General features: G+C 42.2%; 1 protein-coding gene across 6 annotated transcripts in view; it reads right to left on the reverse strand.

Annotated features, from left to right (window-relative positions):
- The window catches only part of LOC6584569 (dopamine D2-like receptor), a 107948-nt gene that overhangs the window by 62365 nt on the left and 28508 nt on the right, over positions 1-17075 (reverse strand). For 5 of the 6 annotated variants that reach the window (XM_015161271.3, XM_015161272.3, XM_032732129.2 and 2 more), the window contains exon 2: positions 10659-10727. The exons of the other annotated variant lie outside the window; for it this stretch is intronic. The gene's annotated coding sequence lies outside the window, so the exon portion shown is untranslated. The remainder of the gene's footprint in view (positions 1-10658; positions 10728-17075) is intronic. 6 annotated transcript variants of the gene reach the window in all.

Genomic DNA, 17075 nt, shown 5'->3' on the forward strand with positions numbered 1-17075 from the left:
CGCTGCGGAATTATGCAGCAGCAGCGCTGCCTCGGCACAAAGAAAGTGGCAGAAAATGAGCAGCGAACGGCGAAATTGGCAAACAAAGGCCAACACGATTGACGTGGCAGCTCGGAGCGGACCCCAGAGCGGCGCGGCGCGGCTCGGCGCGGCGTGGAGCGAAGCGGAGAGGGGTCCATGGTTTTAACGGGCTGGCGAAAAGGTCACAATTGCCGGACAATGGACATGCGGCGGGTTAGCCTTTGCAGGGATTGGCTTCAACAGCAACAGCAGCAGCAGCAGGAGCAGGAGCAGGAGTAGGACTAGCAGCCGCAGCAAAGAACTAAACTGAGCGTAGCCCTGCGAAAGGCTAAGCCCTGCTTCAAGAGAATATTTTGTTTTGTTTTCAGTTTCAGGTTTGTTTTCTGCTCCTTTTTTTGTAGTCGGTGAAACAAGCTGCTCGGATCGAGCCATCTAATCAATGCTGCCGCCATTTTGCAGTGTGCCAAGGTGGCACGCCCAGTGCGCCTCCGCCTCCGCCCGTGCCTGTGCCTGTGCCTGTGCCTTGGTAGACAATGGAAAATATCTTTCATTAACTAATTAGCTTACTTTTTCATCTAGCTGCCGCAGTCCATCCCCGCTCAGCGCTCGCCCCGTGCTCAGCCCTCTGTCGCCTGGGCGGCTGTTGCGCTTTTGTTTAGCAGCGTCCCACGCCACAGCCTCCAGCCACAACACCAGCACACACACACACACACACACAGAGAGAGAGGGAGAGGGAGAGGGAGAGGACAGCAGCTGAAAGGATAACGTGTAAAATACATCTACTAATACAGTTTTTGCTTTGGCGCTGCCTTTACTTTTGCTCTTCCTTGTCTTTGTTATTTTACGCTTTACAATTCTTTTGGGCATGGCAGCCAAATTTGTTCAGCAAACGTTGGCTCAGCCGAGTCCTGCGCCGTCTGCCGTCTACCGTCGCCCCGTTCCCCGTTCCCCTGTCCCCTGTCCCCTCTCCGTTCGCTGTCCTCTGTCGCTGCCCTTGGCTCGTTCGCTTTGATTAAAGTGAAAATAAATGAGGGTCCTAGACAGCTGGTGTTGCATGGCGTGTACCCTTAAGCCCAACCCCACCCAACCCCGCCTAGCTCAGCCCAGCACAGCCCACTGTTAGCATTCGCCTTCTGCAGCCTGCCCTGCTGCTGCTGCTGCTGCTGCTGCTGCTGCTGCTGCTGCCTCCTGCTTCTCCAGCGAGTGGGCAACTTCATTAGATGCCACTAAAAATACATGCGCCCAGGGCAAACTCACAGAAACCTACTCCCCCCTCCCCCATCGTTCACCCATCGCGCCAATGCCCTGTGTGCACCTATGCCTGCCTTAGTGTTCAGCCAACAATTAAATGTACCGCTATGACGCCGACGCTGCGTCGCTACTCCACAGTTCCGTGTACGGCATCGGCATCGCCGCCCGTGTAATCAGACGCAAATTAGTCGAAAGGTGCGGGATCGCCCCCATCCCACAGCCTTCATCCACCAACCCCTCCCCCCATCCAGCCGACCTGAGATAGCGTTGGCAGCGCGCGAAACCCCCCGAACGGGATGCCAGGTAAGAGTCTTATCGTACAATAGATAGCATGGAGCTATTTTCTAGGCTCACTCGGCCCATTCAATTAAGCCATTCACAAATCCATCTCCAATATAATTGCAATGGCGAGCCGAGACACTCACCTACTACATCTATCTCCTTCTGTCATGTGATAGGCAATAGTCATATTTCTCGGAAGCAATCTAAGCTCTCTTTTTCACCCTGTTTCTCTCTCTCTCTCTCTCTCTCTCTCTCTGGCTCTTCTCTCTGGTCTTCACTCTCTGGCCCTCTCTTTGTGGCGCTCTCTCTCTCTATCGATATATATAGCTGCGTCCTCTCTCTCTCTCTGTCTCTTTCAACCTCTCTCTCTCTCTCTCTCTCTCTCACCCTCTGTCTTTCTTTCAATTTCTCATTCTCACACTCTCTTCTCACCCTCTCTCTTTCTCACCCTCTCTCTCTCTCGCTTTTTCCCTCTCTCTTTCACCTTCTCTCCGTCTCTCTTAGTCACCCTTTCTCTCTTTCACACCGTCCTCTTGCCGTCTCTCTGTTATTCGCTCTCTCTCTCTCCCCCTCTGAATCAGAATATCTCGTCAGCCGATCTGAATTGCTTAAATATTTCAATTGAGAGGATTCTCAATAAAATACCAAATATTTGTATGTTACTATTGTTGTTGTTGTAGTGTATTTGTTGGCTCATTTATCGGTAAAAGTTGTTGGCGCTATTAAAAGGGCTGCTGGCGCTCGAGCGTTTTGGGCCGAAATGAAACCACTTATCCAACTAATCAAACTTATGCAATTATTGCAGCTTATTCAATTTAACGCGCATTTGTCTGGGGCTCCGCGCACACACAAAGCGATGCCAGAACAACAAAAACTCCAATTAAATGCGCATAATACGCAAAACCCATTACGCAATTTGGCCAAAGGGCGTATTTACCACTGAGGGGCGGGGCAAGGCGGTGCGTCGCGAGGGGGGGGCTGGTGGCTCAACGGCTCGATGGTGGAGGCCAAACAAAGTTGGGTAACCCAACAATCACAGCAAGTGGTTTAAACATACTACAGCTACCATTACGTATTTGTATATTTAGTTTGGCCAAGGCACGCACACACGCACACACACAAACATGTAACATAATGAAAATCACATAAATCTGTTTAATTGCATTAGTTCATTTGGCTGATCAAGATTGTTCCATGACACGAATATTTATATATGCCGGATTTGTGTCAATTTTCTCACCCTTTGTTATAATTTTATATTTTTATAACTGCGGCATATCACTGGATTATCGTGTCTTCCTTTTTACGAGGAATTCCCCAGAATTACAATATCCAGTCGATTCTATTTGCTTACTGCCAATCAAAAGCCTGTGAGAACGAAGAGAGGCGACTGCAGCTTTTTGCAATAGCCATTTCACTCTCACTTGGCAGCTGCCGGGTATGCGTTCAGCAATAGTTATCTTTGTGTCTCTCTCGCTCTCAATGAGTGACAACTAGAGCAGACAAAACAGCAATGAGAAGCCTTTAGCTAAGACGCAAACTCACTCGGATAACATTTCACCAATACAACTATACAGTATGAGCAAGCGCTCAGCCTGGCACTACTACTACTGCAGCTGTGGGGGGCAATTGTGAATTGGGCGATATTGGAAAGAGATACTGCTGTTAATTTAACATATGCATACATATACATATGTATACATAGTATGAAAGAGAGAGAAATATATAAATAGGTATGTGAAATAAATAAAGGTAAATAAAAACACAGAATTAAAAAACAAATTTAAAAATAAAACAATATTTATAAAATAAAATAACAAAATATTAAAAAATAAATTAATAATGTATATAAAAAATCTATAAATGTAACTTAACTTAATTAGTATTATATATATATTATATATATACATATATACATACATAGATATAAGAACCACAAAATAAAATTATGAAAAAAACAGATGTTTTTCCATTTTAAAATATTAAAAAAAAAAAAAAAAAAATTAAAGAAAACAATTAAAAAGAAAAAAGAAAGAAACAAAAAAGAAAAAGGAGTATATAGTATACATATATATAAGTATTCTTCATGAAGTAGGTGTAGAAAAAAGGTCAAAATAAAAATACATTTCAAGTAAATAAATTAATTGTGAATTTATTATATATTTATATGTATGTATATACTCCTTGTAAGGAATAGATATCAATAAATAATTATAATCAAAATAAATAAAGAAATCGTAATCAGATAAATAAATTTTATAGTCATATAAATATTCGTCAGATAAGTTTATTAACTATGTTTATATTCGGATTTCAGAATTTGTATACTAAAGCGATTTCTCTTCAGTCCAAAGCTGACTGCAATGTAGCTCAATTTCCACCCATATTCAATGTATTTTCCTGGAAATGTAATTCACAACAGTTGCAAACAATGTCAAACCGTAATTACAAGCAAAATTCAATTGTTTTCTTCTTCTGTTTTCTTTTCTTTTAATAATAAATATGAAACGGAATTGCGCCCACAAATAGCATTTATTATTATAATCGAAAGGGAATTTGAAAATAAATTTCAAACTCAAACTGAATCAGCAAAAATGTTCGGGATATTAAAAACGCAATAAGCAAATGGCCAAAAATGAGAAATCCCAACAATAATATTGGGGCAGCAGAGAAAATATTAAAACAATTCGGTGAATGAAAGTTCACAAATAAATATACGCACATACATATATATATATTGTGTGTATGTGTATATGTGTGTGTAGCTGTATATGTGTATGTATGTAAATTGAAATTCAATAAAAAATCCACATGCAGCTGGCCAACGCAGAAAGGACAATCGTTGGCGGGAATCGTGTGGAGTGGGGGGGGGGGAAGGTTTTAACAATGCCCCGAAATGAAATGAACTGTAATCAATCGCGCGGTCGAGAAGTCGGGCAATGGTCAACAGGCAGCAGGAGTGATGCCGCCTAGCGGTACAATTGTAATTTCCGAAACAATTTATGGAGCGCCCTTCGTCCAGGCACACACCCACACACACACACACACACACTCACACACTCGCACAGAGGCAGTTTTCTTCCATCCATAACAACAACATCCCATAACGGAGAAATGCCAATTATTAACATTTTGGGCTCGGGCTGAAAAACAAAAACAAAAAAGGAAAAAAAAAACAAACAAAAAAAAGTAAGAAAGCTCTAGTCGAGACTGCTCGACTACGAGATCCCCTGAACCCTTGGAGCAATAGATATTTCAATACTTTTTCTCGACTTTCAGCTTACACAAAAACACGCACACACACACACACACGCACGTACGCACACACAGGTATACATACACACACACGCATACAGACACACATACACACACACACGCATACAGACACAAACGCATCACACACACACACATACACACACACATACACATACAAGCAACCACGCATAAACACGCATGGGCTGCAGTGTGCGCTTACTATGAGAACTTAATTGTTTAATAACTTTTTTTATGGACGTACGATCTTCATGAAACTTTTAGATTATGATTATAACATGCATATGCATGTAATTGCCAAAGCACAAGTCTCTAGTATTTGAAATACGCTTTTTACAAACGTGAGGGTGAGGGGGTGAATTTAGAGGTGGGGGGGTAAATTTTAACAAAAACCGAAATTGTATAAATTGCATATAAGCATACATTAAAAATTTGGAGACTCTAGCAATAAAGGTGTAGAAGATATAATTTTATAACTGGGTTTCGATAAGGTTTTTTATCGATAAAAAAAGATCGAGATGAGTTATCGATTTTTAATGATAAACTTGATATGCGCGCTGTAATTACGGACATTTTAAAAAAAATTTGAAGTCTCTAGCTCTTATATCTTCTGAAATCGACGCGTTCATACATACGGACAGACGGACAGACGGACAGACAGACGGACAGGGCCAAATCAACTCAGCTCGTCGCCCTGATCAAGAATATATATACTTTGTGGGGTCTGCCACGCCTCCTTCTCCCTGTTACATACATTTCAACAAAACCATTATACCCTGATTTCCCATTGAAAATGGGTTCAGGGTATAAAAAACAAGTAAGCATGCTGCAAACGGGCATAGCCGACTGCATAATACTCCTCCATGCCATACAGCCCAAGCGCTGCCAGCTCCATTTTCCGATTTGCCACGCCCCCAATTAGCATTGGTATTAGATCGATCTTCATAGGATCGCAATAGTAGCTCAGTTACCAAATTTGGGCTTACTAGATCTAAAACTGTAGAAGATACGCATTAAATCTATTTGCCACGCCCACAATGGGCGTATATCTGGCATATCCAATATATCTGTTGGAGCTTGTGTTGTCAACATTTCTAATTTCAACACCGTAGCTGTAGCACTACCTTTCCGAGGTACCTGGGGGTGTATTTTCCGATTTGCCACGCCCCTAGTGGGCGTATTGGTACTATCTGGACACCTTAACTGACGAGGGTATACAAGACTATATATGTCCAGCAGCTAGCAACTGACATGACACAAAACCAATATACCCATTTCAGTTTCGTGAATGAGTATAATGAAAAAAGAAATGCCCCAACCGCAAGGTAAAAACAAAACAAATTATTAACACCGGCCGTGGCGGTTGGCGGTGGGGAACTGTTGAAAAATATTTTCAATATTTTGACCATGACCAGAGCGCTCTCTCTCCCCCTCTCTCTCTCTCTCTCTCTCACTCTCTTACTCTCTTTGGGTTTTGTTTTAAATTTTAATGCTTTTTACGAAACTTTGGCATACAAAAACATTTGCTGTTTCTCTCTCGCTCTTACTCTCTCTCCCTCTCTCTCTCTCTCTTTGTGGTTTCTCTCTCTTTTTTTTTTTGCCTATTTATGCCATTTTTGCTTTTTAACGATTCAACTTTCTGCCGGCCTTACAGTAGCTGATATTTCATTCACATTTGGCCGGGCCAGTAGAATCTCTGAAATTTCGCACAGTTGCCGATAAGGGCGTGGCGGGGCGGTGTCCGCGTGGGCGTGGCAAAAGTATCTGCTTTGGTTCCAGTTCGATGCGCCCGGAACTGCTAATTAATTTTATTTCGTTGTTGTTGTTGTTGTTGTTATTGTTGTTTTCCCTTTGAAGGACGCTCCAGGTGCAAGCTCTCAGTTACCTGCCCTGGCCATCGCCATCAAACTGACAGCCTACCCCGAGGTGGGCCGCTAGGCTGGGGGGGGGTCGTGGTGCTGGGAGGAGGCGTTGCCTGACCTGCGGCTAGTTATGCACACAAAACTCCGACAGTTTGGGCCCAGCATTGGCAAAGACATGGAGCGCACTTTATCAATTTGATGTTGACAATAATTGCATTAAGTAAAGTTGGCAGTTTGAGAGCGCAGCCACCCCATGCAGCACAATTCTAATGGGTATGCACATACACACATACATACACACATACATACACACATACATACATGGATGGATGGGTATGAATATCATTATATTAACAACTTGCCTGGCAATGTAGTTATTGATGCAGGCAAGCCGATGGAGGCAGCCGTGCACGACTAGCAGATACCCTGTAGGTGTAGTGCCAGCATATGCGATGCCTCGCATCTAAATGGATGCGTCTAATTAACATTCCCGTTGACTTAATCGAGTGGGCGCACGCTCGCCGAGTGCTCGACTGTGATGCGATGTGCGTACAGGGTATAATTATAAATTGAGGCATGCACGAATGAGCCTGAAATTCTCATTAAACGGAGAGAACTGAACGCCGGCGCCAAGTGTTGCCTGGTTACGAGGCTTAAGACACGAACGGAACGAAATGATTGACTTGCCTCGGCGATAGTGGGCGAGTGGCTCAAATGGGCGTGGGTGTGGGCATGTGGGCGTGTGGGCATGTGGGTGTGTCGAGCAGTGGCGGAGACAAGCACATGACACCACATGAAAATGCGACAACAGACGAGGAAATAAGAAATTGAATGCCTCGACATGCTCGAACGCGTCAAGTCTGAAACATGAAAATGAAACGCCAGACAGCGGGCGGCTCGTGGGGCCGGTGGGGCTGATGGCAGGTAGCGGGTGGGGCAGCTACAATACCCAAGTGGATAACATTGCCATGTCACACACACACACACACACACACATACACACACACAGAGATAGCTTCAGCTGTGACATGAGGTCCTGGCCGTGTGTCCTGCGAACAGAACGATTGCACGTTCCAGTCCTACTGCTCCTGCTGCTGCTCGTGCTGCTGCTCGTGCTGCTGCTCCTGCTCCTGCTGCTGCTCCTGCTGCTCTTGCTGTACCTTTTGCGGGCGTAATGGGCGTGGTAAACGAGTTGCTGCTGCGTTATTGAATTAAACGGAAAGACACTACACACACACACAGCCGCACACACACACACACACACGTGAGACGTGTGTCGTGCATATGTATGCATATTTAATGAGTGGGCGGGGCGCTGCGGCAATTTATTGTTGCGCATATTGGACAACGTTAAATATATATGTGTGTGTGTGTGTGTGTATGTGTGTCTCTTCTGCGAGCTTTTGTCCAATGCAAGTGCCGTTCATTTTCGCAAGCTTAAGACAGTTTTATGGCATTTACCACGCTCAAAAAAAAAAAACAAGTAAGAAGACTCTAGTCGAGACTGCTCGACTAGGAGATACCCTGAACCCTCTAATCTGATATTCTAATCAGTGTGCACTTCTTTTCGGCACACATACATACACACGCACGTATTAGAACGCGCTCTGCTAACTGCGCAGTAAGCAGCGGCTGCGCTTGGGCTGCGCTGCAGTGTGGGCAACATTATAAGAATTTTTTTGTTGAATAATTTAATTTCTAGACGTACAATCTTAATGAAACTCTTAGAACATAATCATAATGTTTAAATGTATGTATATTCCAAAGCACATGTCTCTAGTATTTGAAATACGCTTTCTACAAAGGTGAGGGTGATGGTGTGGAAATAGGAGTGGGGAGTAAATTTTAACTAAAATCGAAATTGTATAAAATATATAGAAGTCTACATTAAAAATTTGGAAGCTCTAGCTCTAAAGGTGTAGGAGATATAATTTAATAGCTAGCTTTCGATAAGGGTTTTTATCGATAATATATCGATATAAAACATCGAGAGTAATTATCGATATTTAGAGAAAAACTTGATATGCGCGTAATATACACGGACCTAGGAAAAAAATTTCAAGTCTCCAGCTCTTATATCTTCTGAGATCGACGCGTTCATACATACGGACGGACGGACGGACGGACAGACAGACGGACAGGGCCAAATCGACTCAGCTCGTCACCCTGATCAAGAATATATATAGTTTGTTGGGTCTGCTACGCCTCCTTCTGCCTGTTACATACTTTTAACAAAACCATTATACCCTGATTTCCCATTTTCAATGGGTTCAGGGTATAAAAAAGTAGCTTCTGGCAGCTGATAAACGACTTGCTCCGACAATAAATACATTATAGTTAGCCAAATGAACTTGGCTCGACAAATTCCAAGTGCAATTTGTGCTGTGCTTCTAGATTGCAAGCACATCTACTGCACATAGAGATCTATTCGACTGATTCTCAGTTAGTTGAGGCATGCTTGAGTCAGATAAGAGTCATTCCTATCAATTTCAGTTGTTAGACAATGACAGATCTGCAGATCTTAGAGGATATTTAGGGGTATTCAAATGTCTTCACTCTGTATGGGGACTGCAATGTAAATGACTTAGCTTAAGTTGCCATAAATGATAAATGCAATATATTGAGTAAAGCTTGCATAGATATACATATGTGCACTTATCCATCTATATCCGATTTCATATATAAGTTTTATAAAATGGAAAAGAGATTCATACTCATATGAGAATTTACATATTATCTGGCATCTGTTTAGCCTGCAGAGGCCAGGCCAAAGGTCCCAATTGCCTGTGCTTAGTTAAGAAATAGTCTGTAGAGGAATATAACTCTCTCAGAGTAAATATAATATTTTCTATATCGTTCCAGCTATATGCCTACAATTTTCTTCTATTAAACTCTTTTTTATTTTTCTGAAAATATCATTAAAGGTATATTGTAATCCGTAAAAAAAAAAAATTTACATATGTAATAATTATATATAAAATATTTATAGCTCCTATACTCAACCTGCTAAATACAGTCGAGTCTCGATAATTCGTACCCCGCTAAATCGAAAATTGCGATAACTCGACAAAAATTCGATCCCCTTGAAGGAAATTCGATCTCAAAAATTCTCCAAAATTTGAAGTTCTGTGTAAATGGAAAAAAAAGCTGATCCCCTTGCTATTTCGAATTATCCTTCCCAACCTAAGCATTTACATCGTATCTATGTATGTCTACAGTCTGTAGCTGTATCAACTGTTACGAGTTATTCTAAATAATATTATACTATATACAATTACAATTACAAATATATATAATCTATATATCTATCTAGGTATGTACAGTAACTATTCTATATTCAATTTTCTAAATATATGTTTTCCCCATATTCTGCCTTTTTCTCTTCCATCTTCCTTCATTGTTACGTCTCCTTCGTTTGTTTGTTGTTTTTGTTGCTTTTAATGCTCCGCCGTAGAGCTTCCGTCTTAGCACTTGGAAATTATGCGGCTCAGCGGTCCATTTAACACAGAGGAGAGCCCAGCGGACGGCCAGCGGAGCCCAGTGGAGTCCTGATTAGTAGTGGATTGTTGTAATTAATAGAGGGCGGCGGTTGCCAGGGGCGGCTGCCACGCAATCTGCGGTAAATGTCATAAATGTCGTATTCGAGTACGCCAAAAAATGCAAATCAAAGTGAACCTTTTTTTTTCGGTTCTTTTCTTTTTGCTTCTCGAACATTTGTCCCTTCCCAGAACTCCCCATTGCTCCACTCCTTTTTTTTTTTTTGGTTTCATTTTGTTTTTGGCGCTGTTGTGGAGTCCACAAATATGCGCATAATTAATTTGGCGCTTCTGGTTGGGTCTTAGCGAGTTCGAAGCGAAGTAGATTAAATGGAATTTCGTCAAAGTGTATTACTTATTTTAATTAACCCCGAGAGACGGACGCCCGGCCGGTCCCCTGCTGTGACAGTTATCCCCAGTGTTGCATACTCACCAATTCCAGGGTATTTCGGCTCTGTTCGATGCGATCAATGCAGTGCAAGCTAATTCCAAAGTATTTCGTCTGCAAGTAGTACAAGAGAAATAATCGCATAAGTCGCCAGATCAACACCGTTTGGCAGCGACAGCTAACCGTTTATGCCAATTGCTCATGGCCTGGCCCAGTTTAACGACTGAGCCACGGCTCAGCCGCACAGAGCCTCGAACAGGCTTTTACTGCCCAACAACGCCAGCGACTGCAGCCGTTAAGCCCGAATTATATGCAAAACAGAGCGAGCGAAGGAGCGTCATAAAAGAAAAGATGTAAACACGACTGAATGGCAAATCGAATTCTATTGAACTGTGAATACTCTTTAGAAAAAACTGAAGATAAAGAAGAGCTCTGTAAGGGAACTGAGTGGAATGTCTTCTCATTTGTTTGAGTCTATCTGAGGTCTATATAGACAGACATTTTGATTTCTATTTATCATTATAAATTAACAAACGAGTCGTATTGACTTGTGCATACTCTGTAAGGCAACAGACTTTAACTTGACTCCCATCCAAATCATTTGGCCAGACGCCTAGGCTCTGCAGCGCATAGCAGAGTCAACCACCGAAATGGTATAAGGAGGAGACTGAAACGCCGTCACACTCAAGACCTGCTTATACACCTGAGAGGCACACTAAATATCTGTCATTTTATAATATATGCATAATATATAAGTATCCTAGATTGTAGCTTTTAGTATGTAAATTAGTTAACATTTCTGCTTAGATTAAGTTGTCAAAAAAAAGTATGCTTACCTGTAAATAAATTTAAATTAAAAAAAAAAAAAAAAAAAAAAAAAAACAGACTTTAAAATGATCTCATTTACTTCATTCTATCAACCAACAGAGTCTATACAGATTCACACAGTTCTCCTGATATCTTTATAAACTAGCAAATGGGTTCTCTTGGTAGATGCATACTTTGTAATGTAGCAGACTTTGATATATTCCCTTTTGTTCGACTCCATCAACTGCCTTCAACACTATCTATGACTCATATGACATTATATAGTCGGATATAGATACATCTTAAATATTATCACAAATAAGCAACGAGCTCGTGCATACCTTATAAAGCAACATCATCATTTTATATTATCCCATGTGTTTGATTATATCAACTACTCTCAACACTGTTTATATCACATATGATGACTATATATAGTTTGATATGGATATTATTTAGATATAGCGAACGAGTCTATAAGGTAGCAAACTTGAATATGCTACCATTTAATTGATTCTTTCAACTCCATTCATATGCCATATATGGCATATATGCCATCTATATATCACCCATCACTTTGCTGGCAAAGTCAATGGACCCCATTTATACACTATGCTGCCCACATTTCGTGGGCTTACTGCCGTAGCACACAGAGAGATAGGCAACAGCAATATCAATGTATGCGTGAGCCATTGCAACACGTACAACATATAAATATAGATACATGTCCGTGGAGGCCTCTCCATCAAGTCAAGCCAACCAACCACCCCACCCACCCATCCCATCCGCCCACTCCCACCGATATTCGCACCACTCAAAATTTAAGTCTCTCTTTTGGCATTGAGCATTTTATGTGGCTTTTCGTAATTTGGTAAAATATTATCAAACACAGATTTTCACTTTTACCCAATTATTGATTCACGTTATGGCTGTATATGGTCTATACAATTATATACATCCATTTGCATAATGAGTATCAAACTGGGCATATTGGCTGGCTTTCAGGAATTTTAGATACAAAGATACCAACATGATATCAAGATGAAGTCAGAGTACTACAGAGTTACTTTCAGTTAAAAAGTAGAGGGTATTGCTGATGCGCATATGCCCGATTGCAGTAATCAAAGCTAAGGATTTTAATTTGATGATCAATTACATATTTACATACTTCGGTTCGCAATTATTATCAGATATCAACAGACTTGGTAAGGGGTATCTCTGTCTCCATCATGGGTTGTCCATTCGGCTTCCTCTTTCAGCTCGCTGGGCACTTTGTACGCTGTAATCGCAAATCGTAATTGGTAGCAGCTGAATTTAGCAGCTGCTCGGGGACATGCAGTCGCGCTACGGACGCACCAGCTCCAATCCAATCAGCGCTTTAAAGTCCCTTTGTTTCGGGAAACGAATCGAATTGAAATATTATACCCAATGCTGGGAGCGCAGTCAAATTTCAACTTCGCATAGTTGAACGCCTTTTTCGAGTTGGTAATCCGCAGCGACAAGCATAAAACAAAATGCACTCAACTGGCAAAGTGGCTCGGCACGTCGCTGACCAGCTGCCAAATACCCTGTAATCGCAAATATTGTCTGCTTTTATCTTTATCAAGGTCATCTTTACCGGCAAGCCTGACGATCCATATAACGTTCATATAGTCTATATAGAATCCATATAAACGACACATAGATTCACATGTATTCCACGTTAGAGTCGCCGGAGTCCACATTGAGTTTTAACAAACTCCGTATAGATTCCGAGTAGAGTTCACATAGAGCTTACATGTTGCTTATATAGACTCCACATAAATTCCACCACATAGAGTCCACAGAGATTCATCTATTTAAAATTCAGTGTACACGGAGCTCATATTGAATCCAACTAAGTTCTATATAGATTCCATATATACTCTACACTTAGTTTACATGAACATAACATTGAGTCGATATAGATTGTACATAGTTTCCACATCGAGTCCACATAGAATCCACAGAGATTATACATAGAGTCCGCATAGAATCCACATCGATTATACATCGAGTCCACATAGAATCCACAGAGATTATACATAGAGTCCGCATAGAATCCACAGCGATTCTAAATAGAGTCCACTTAGACCCCACATGGATTCTGCATAGATTCCATATGGAGTCAATATATATTCCACATAGATTTAGCAAAGCGTTCACATACATTCCAAGTAGAATTCACATGTGTTCAACATTGACTTTACATGGAATCCACATGTATTCCACATACGCTCCACTTAGCGTATATATTCACATGTACAGATCTCTATATAGAACAACAATTGACCTCATCTGGAGAGTCCACATAACAGTCCATATAACATCCAAATAAAACTCATCATGCCCACCTCTAGCATTTTGGGTACAGAGCATTGAAAAGCTAAACACGGTTTTCATGAAAACCGTTGTCCGCCATTTCCCAATATTTGTATTTTATTTTTGTTGAATTCAGTTATTTTGTTTCCTTTTTATTTATTTCTATTTAGTTTTTTTATTTTAACTTTTTTTTTTTTTTGGCAACATTTTGTGCCACATTCACAGTTCTTGTTGTTGTAGTTGTAGTTGGTGTTGCTGTTGTTGTTGTTGCTGCCGTTGTTTTTTCACACAGCCCGAAGTGCGAATTTCGCGTAAATAAATTTAATATCTGACACAATCTGCTCGAAGCGGTCAAAACAAAAAAGTAAATGCGCCAGATTCGAAGAGCTCGACTAACTGACATCCTGTAGGGCCCATATATAAATCTAATTAAGCCCCAAAGCTATATACATATATAAATCTTAATTCAAATTCAAGTTGATTCCCAGACAAAATCTGAATTCATTTTGATCGATTCGATCTCATTTTCCATCCACTCCATCCATTCTCTATTTATTCATTGAGTACCACCCTCTCGGCTCGCTTTTACAGGGTATACGTGACAAGTGGTTCGCTGTTGGCAGCGTTTGCTGTGGACACGGAAAACCCTCAAACTAGATTCTGTGTCGAATAAACGAATTTGTAACTCGACGCTGATGGCGACACGGCTCACTTTGCCTTTATGTAAATAAATTATTTTCATTTGTTTCTTATGCATTTTACATTACATTCTGCACTCTATCAAAAAGAGCGACACACCGACTCTGCAGCACGAGCAAACACTAGCTCCTATTTCATGTTACCCATAAAGCCATATATAGGAAATGCGAACTAAATCGAATTATCAATTTGCATTAGAATATCTCCATGCGTCGCTGTCGGGCTATCAGCTTGAGATAACGGTATGACAGAGCTGTGAGTATGACTCTGGTAAATTTAATATGTATGTAAGTATATTACATAAGCAGATCAATTGGGAGAAGTTTTTTGAGGGGTTCCTTTAGAAACTATCGCATTAATTGGTGCTCAGTGGTCGAAGAGCGGAAGGGAGGGAGAGAAAGGGAAAGCAGAAATAAAGGGAGAGAGAAAGAGAGAGATAGGGAGAGCAAATAGGTGGACATTTATAAACAGAGAGAGGGATAGAGTGACAGAGAGGGATAGAACAATATAAAGTGTGCAAAAGCGGAGATAGAAAGAGAAAAGGAATGAATGAGAAAGAGAGACAGAGAGAGAGAGACAGAGAGAGAGAAAGAGAGAGAGAAAGACTTGAATATGTAAAAGAGCAAATATACAAGAGTGAAGTCAGACAGAGAACGGCTACGAATAGGTAAAGGGATAGACAGGGGAAAACAGAGTGGGAGATGAAAATAGAGAGAGAGAGAGAGAGAGAAAGAGAAAATGAGATAGAGGAAATTAGAGAGACAGAAAGAAAGAAAATGAGAAAGAGAGAGGCAGAGCGAATATAAAAGAGAGAGAGATAGGATAAGAAATGCGGAATCACTGAGAGAGAGAGAAGCACAGAGAAAGAGAGCGTGTTCGAAAAAGAAAATATGAGAGATACAAAAAGGAAACCAGACAATGAGCGAGAGGAAGAGTGAAGCGGATGGAGAGAGTAAGAAAGAGAGAGTGCGAGAAAGCCGAGAAAAACAAGAGGCAGACAGAGATATGGAATGTAAAAGAGAGGCCGTGAAAGAGAGAGAGAGAGAGAGAGAGAGAGAGAGAGAGAGAGAGAGAAAGAGAGAGATAGAAGGAGCCTATAATAAGGAAACGCCACACATTAAAGCACAATTTTGCTGTGAGATTGACTTTAGTTTGCGCTACTCTCTCCCTCTCTCCCCACTCTCCCTCCCCGACTCTGTCTGCCTTTACTTTTACTTTCTGAATACACCTTTACCCAACACCATTTTATAGACGCTGGCGTGACGTGGCGTGGAGTGAGAGAGAGAGTGTGGGGCGTGGCGTGGGTTGGGGCAGTCAGCAGCTGAGATTGGCCGTTCGGCCGTCTGGCGCTGTCCGCTGGACATTTTAGTATGGCATCTGCTATTATATAAGCTTTTTATTACCTATATCTTCTGGCCGCTCCACGCCGTTCCGTCTAGGAGTCCGGTCAAGTTTTGGTCTGGTCTGGTTGGCTTGGGTGGGGCTTCGCTCTGTTTTGGTCGTTGGGCTGCTGTTGCTTGTGCTTTGTACTCTGCCATTTGACTTCATTTCATTCGGCTGTAGCGTGCTTTTATGGCACTTTGGTGCTGCTTGGCTTCAAATATGCAAATATGCGCCATGCCACGCCCATCAATGTTGCGGCAGGGCCGACAAAGCGTCCAAAGCCAAATAAATTTATATGAAAAATGTCATGTCTCTCTACCTCCCACTCTCCAAGCAACCAGCCTCTATGTGTCTCTTTCTCCCCTCCCCCTCTCTCACTCTCTCACTCTCGCTGTCTGTCTCTGTCTCTGTTTTGGCAGCATTTCGCGCGCTCGACACAGACTCTGAAAATATTTATGCATTTGGCCGTGAGGCAACTCAGCTGATGTTGTACCGCTTCAGCCTGTTCCCCTCCCCCGCCTCCTCTCTCTCGCTCGCTGCGAACTTAGTGTCAGCCTTAGTGCCCATTCCCGTTGCCGTTGCTGGGCTCCAGTTCGAAACTTGCGCGTAGATAAAAGTCATAAAGTTTGTTCAGCGCCCTCCCAGTCTCCCCTCTCAGCCCCGCCACGACTCCAACCACCTGCACCGCCCCTGCCCGCCCGCCTCGCTATCCATCTCTCTCCTGCTATCGGGCAGCAGCTGAGACGCGGCTGTTGCTTTCTGCTCACATTTAAATAAATAAACAAGAGAGGAGAGAGAGAGAGAGGGAGAGAGAGAGAGAGAGAGAGGAAAAAAAAACACTTTTAGTGAGCATCATTAAAGCGTGACGCCCCCCGTTTTGGGCCCCCTTAAGAGACTGAAGCGCTTCGTGCCCTTAAAAATAAATGGGTATAAATTTGCCTGAGTTCATTTAATGAGCAACAAAATGTTTGCAGCGCCCCTCCCTCCGCCCCTGCCGACACTTTTAATAGCCGCGAGTCAACGAAACCCAGACCCAGACCCAGACCCAGACTCAATGCCAATATTCGTCGTTTCGCTGTGAGAAATCAATGCGGCGCGAGGAAGTGAAGGCGCAGCGACTACGACTACGACTATGACTACGACTAGGACTACGACTAGGACTACGACTACGACTAGGACTACGACTAGGACTACGACTAGGACTACGACTAGGACTACGACTAGGACTACGAC

This window comes from Drosophila mojavensis, unplaced genomic scaffold, assembly GCF_018153725.1.
Source record: "Drosophila mojavensis isolate 15081-1352.22 unplaced genomic scaffold, ASM1815372v1 contig_136, whole genome shotgun sequence".
Taxonomy (NCBI): Eukaryota; Metazoa; Arthropoda; class Insecta; order Diptera; family Drosophilidae; genus Drosophila; species Drosophila mojavensis.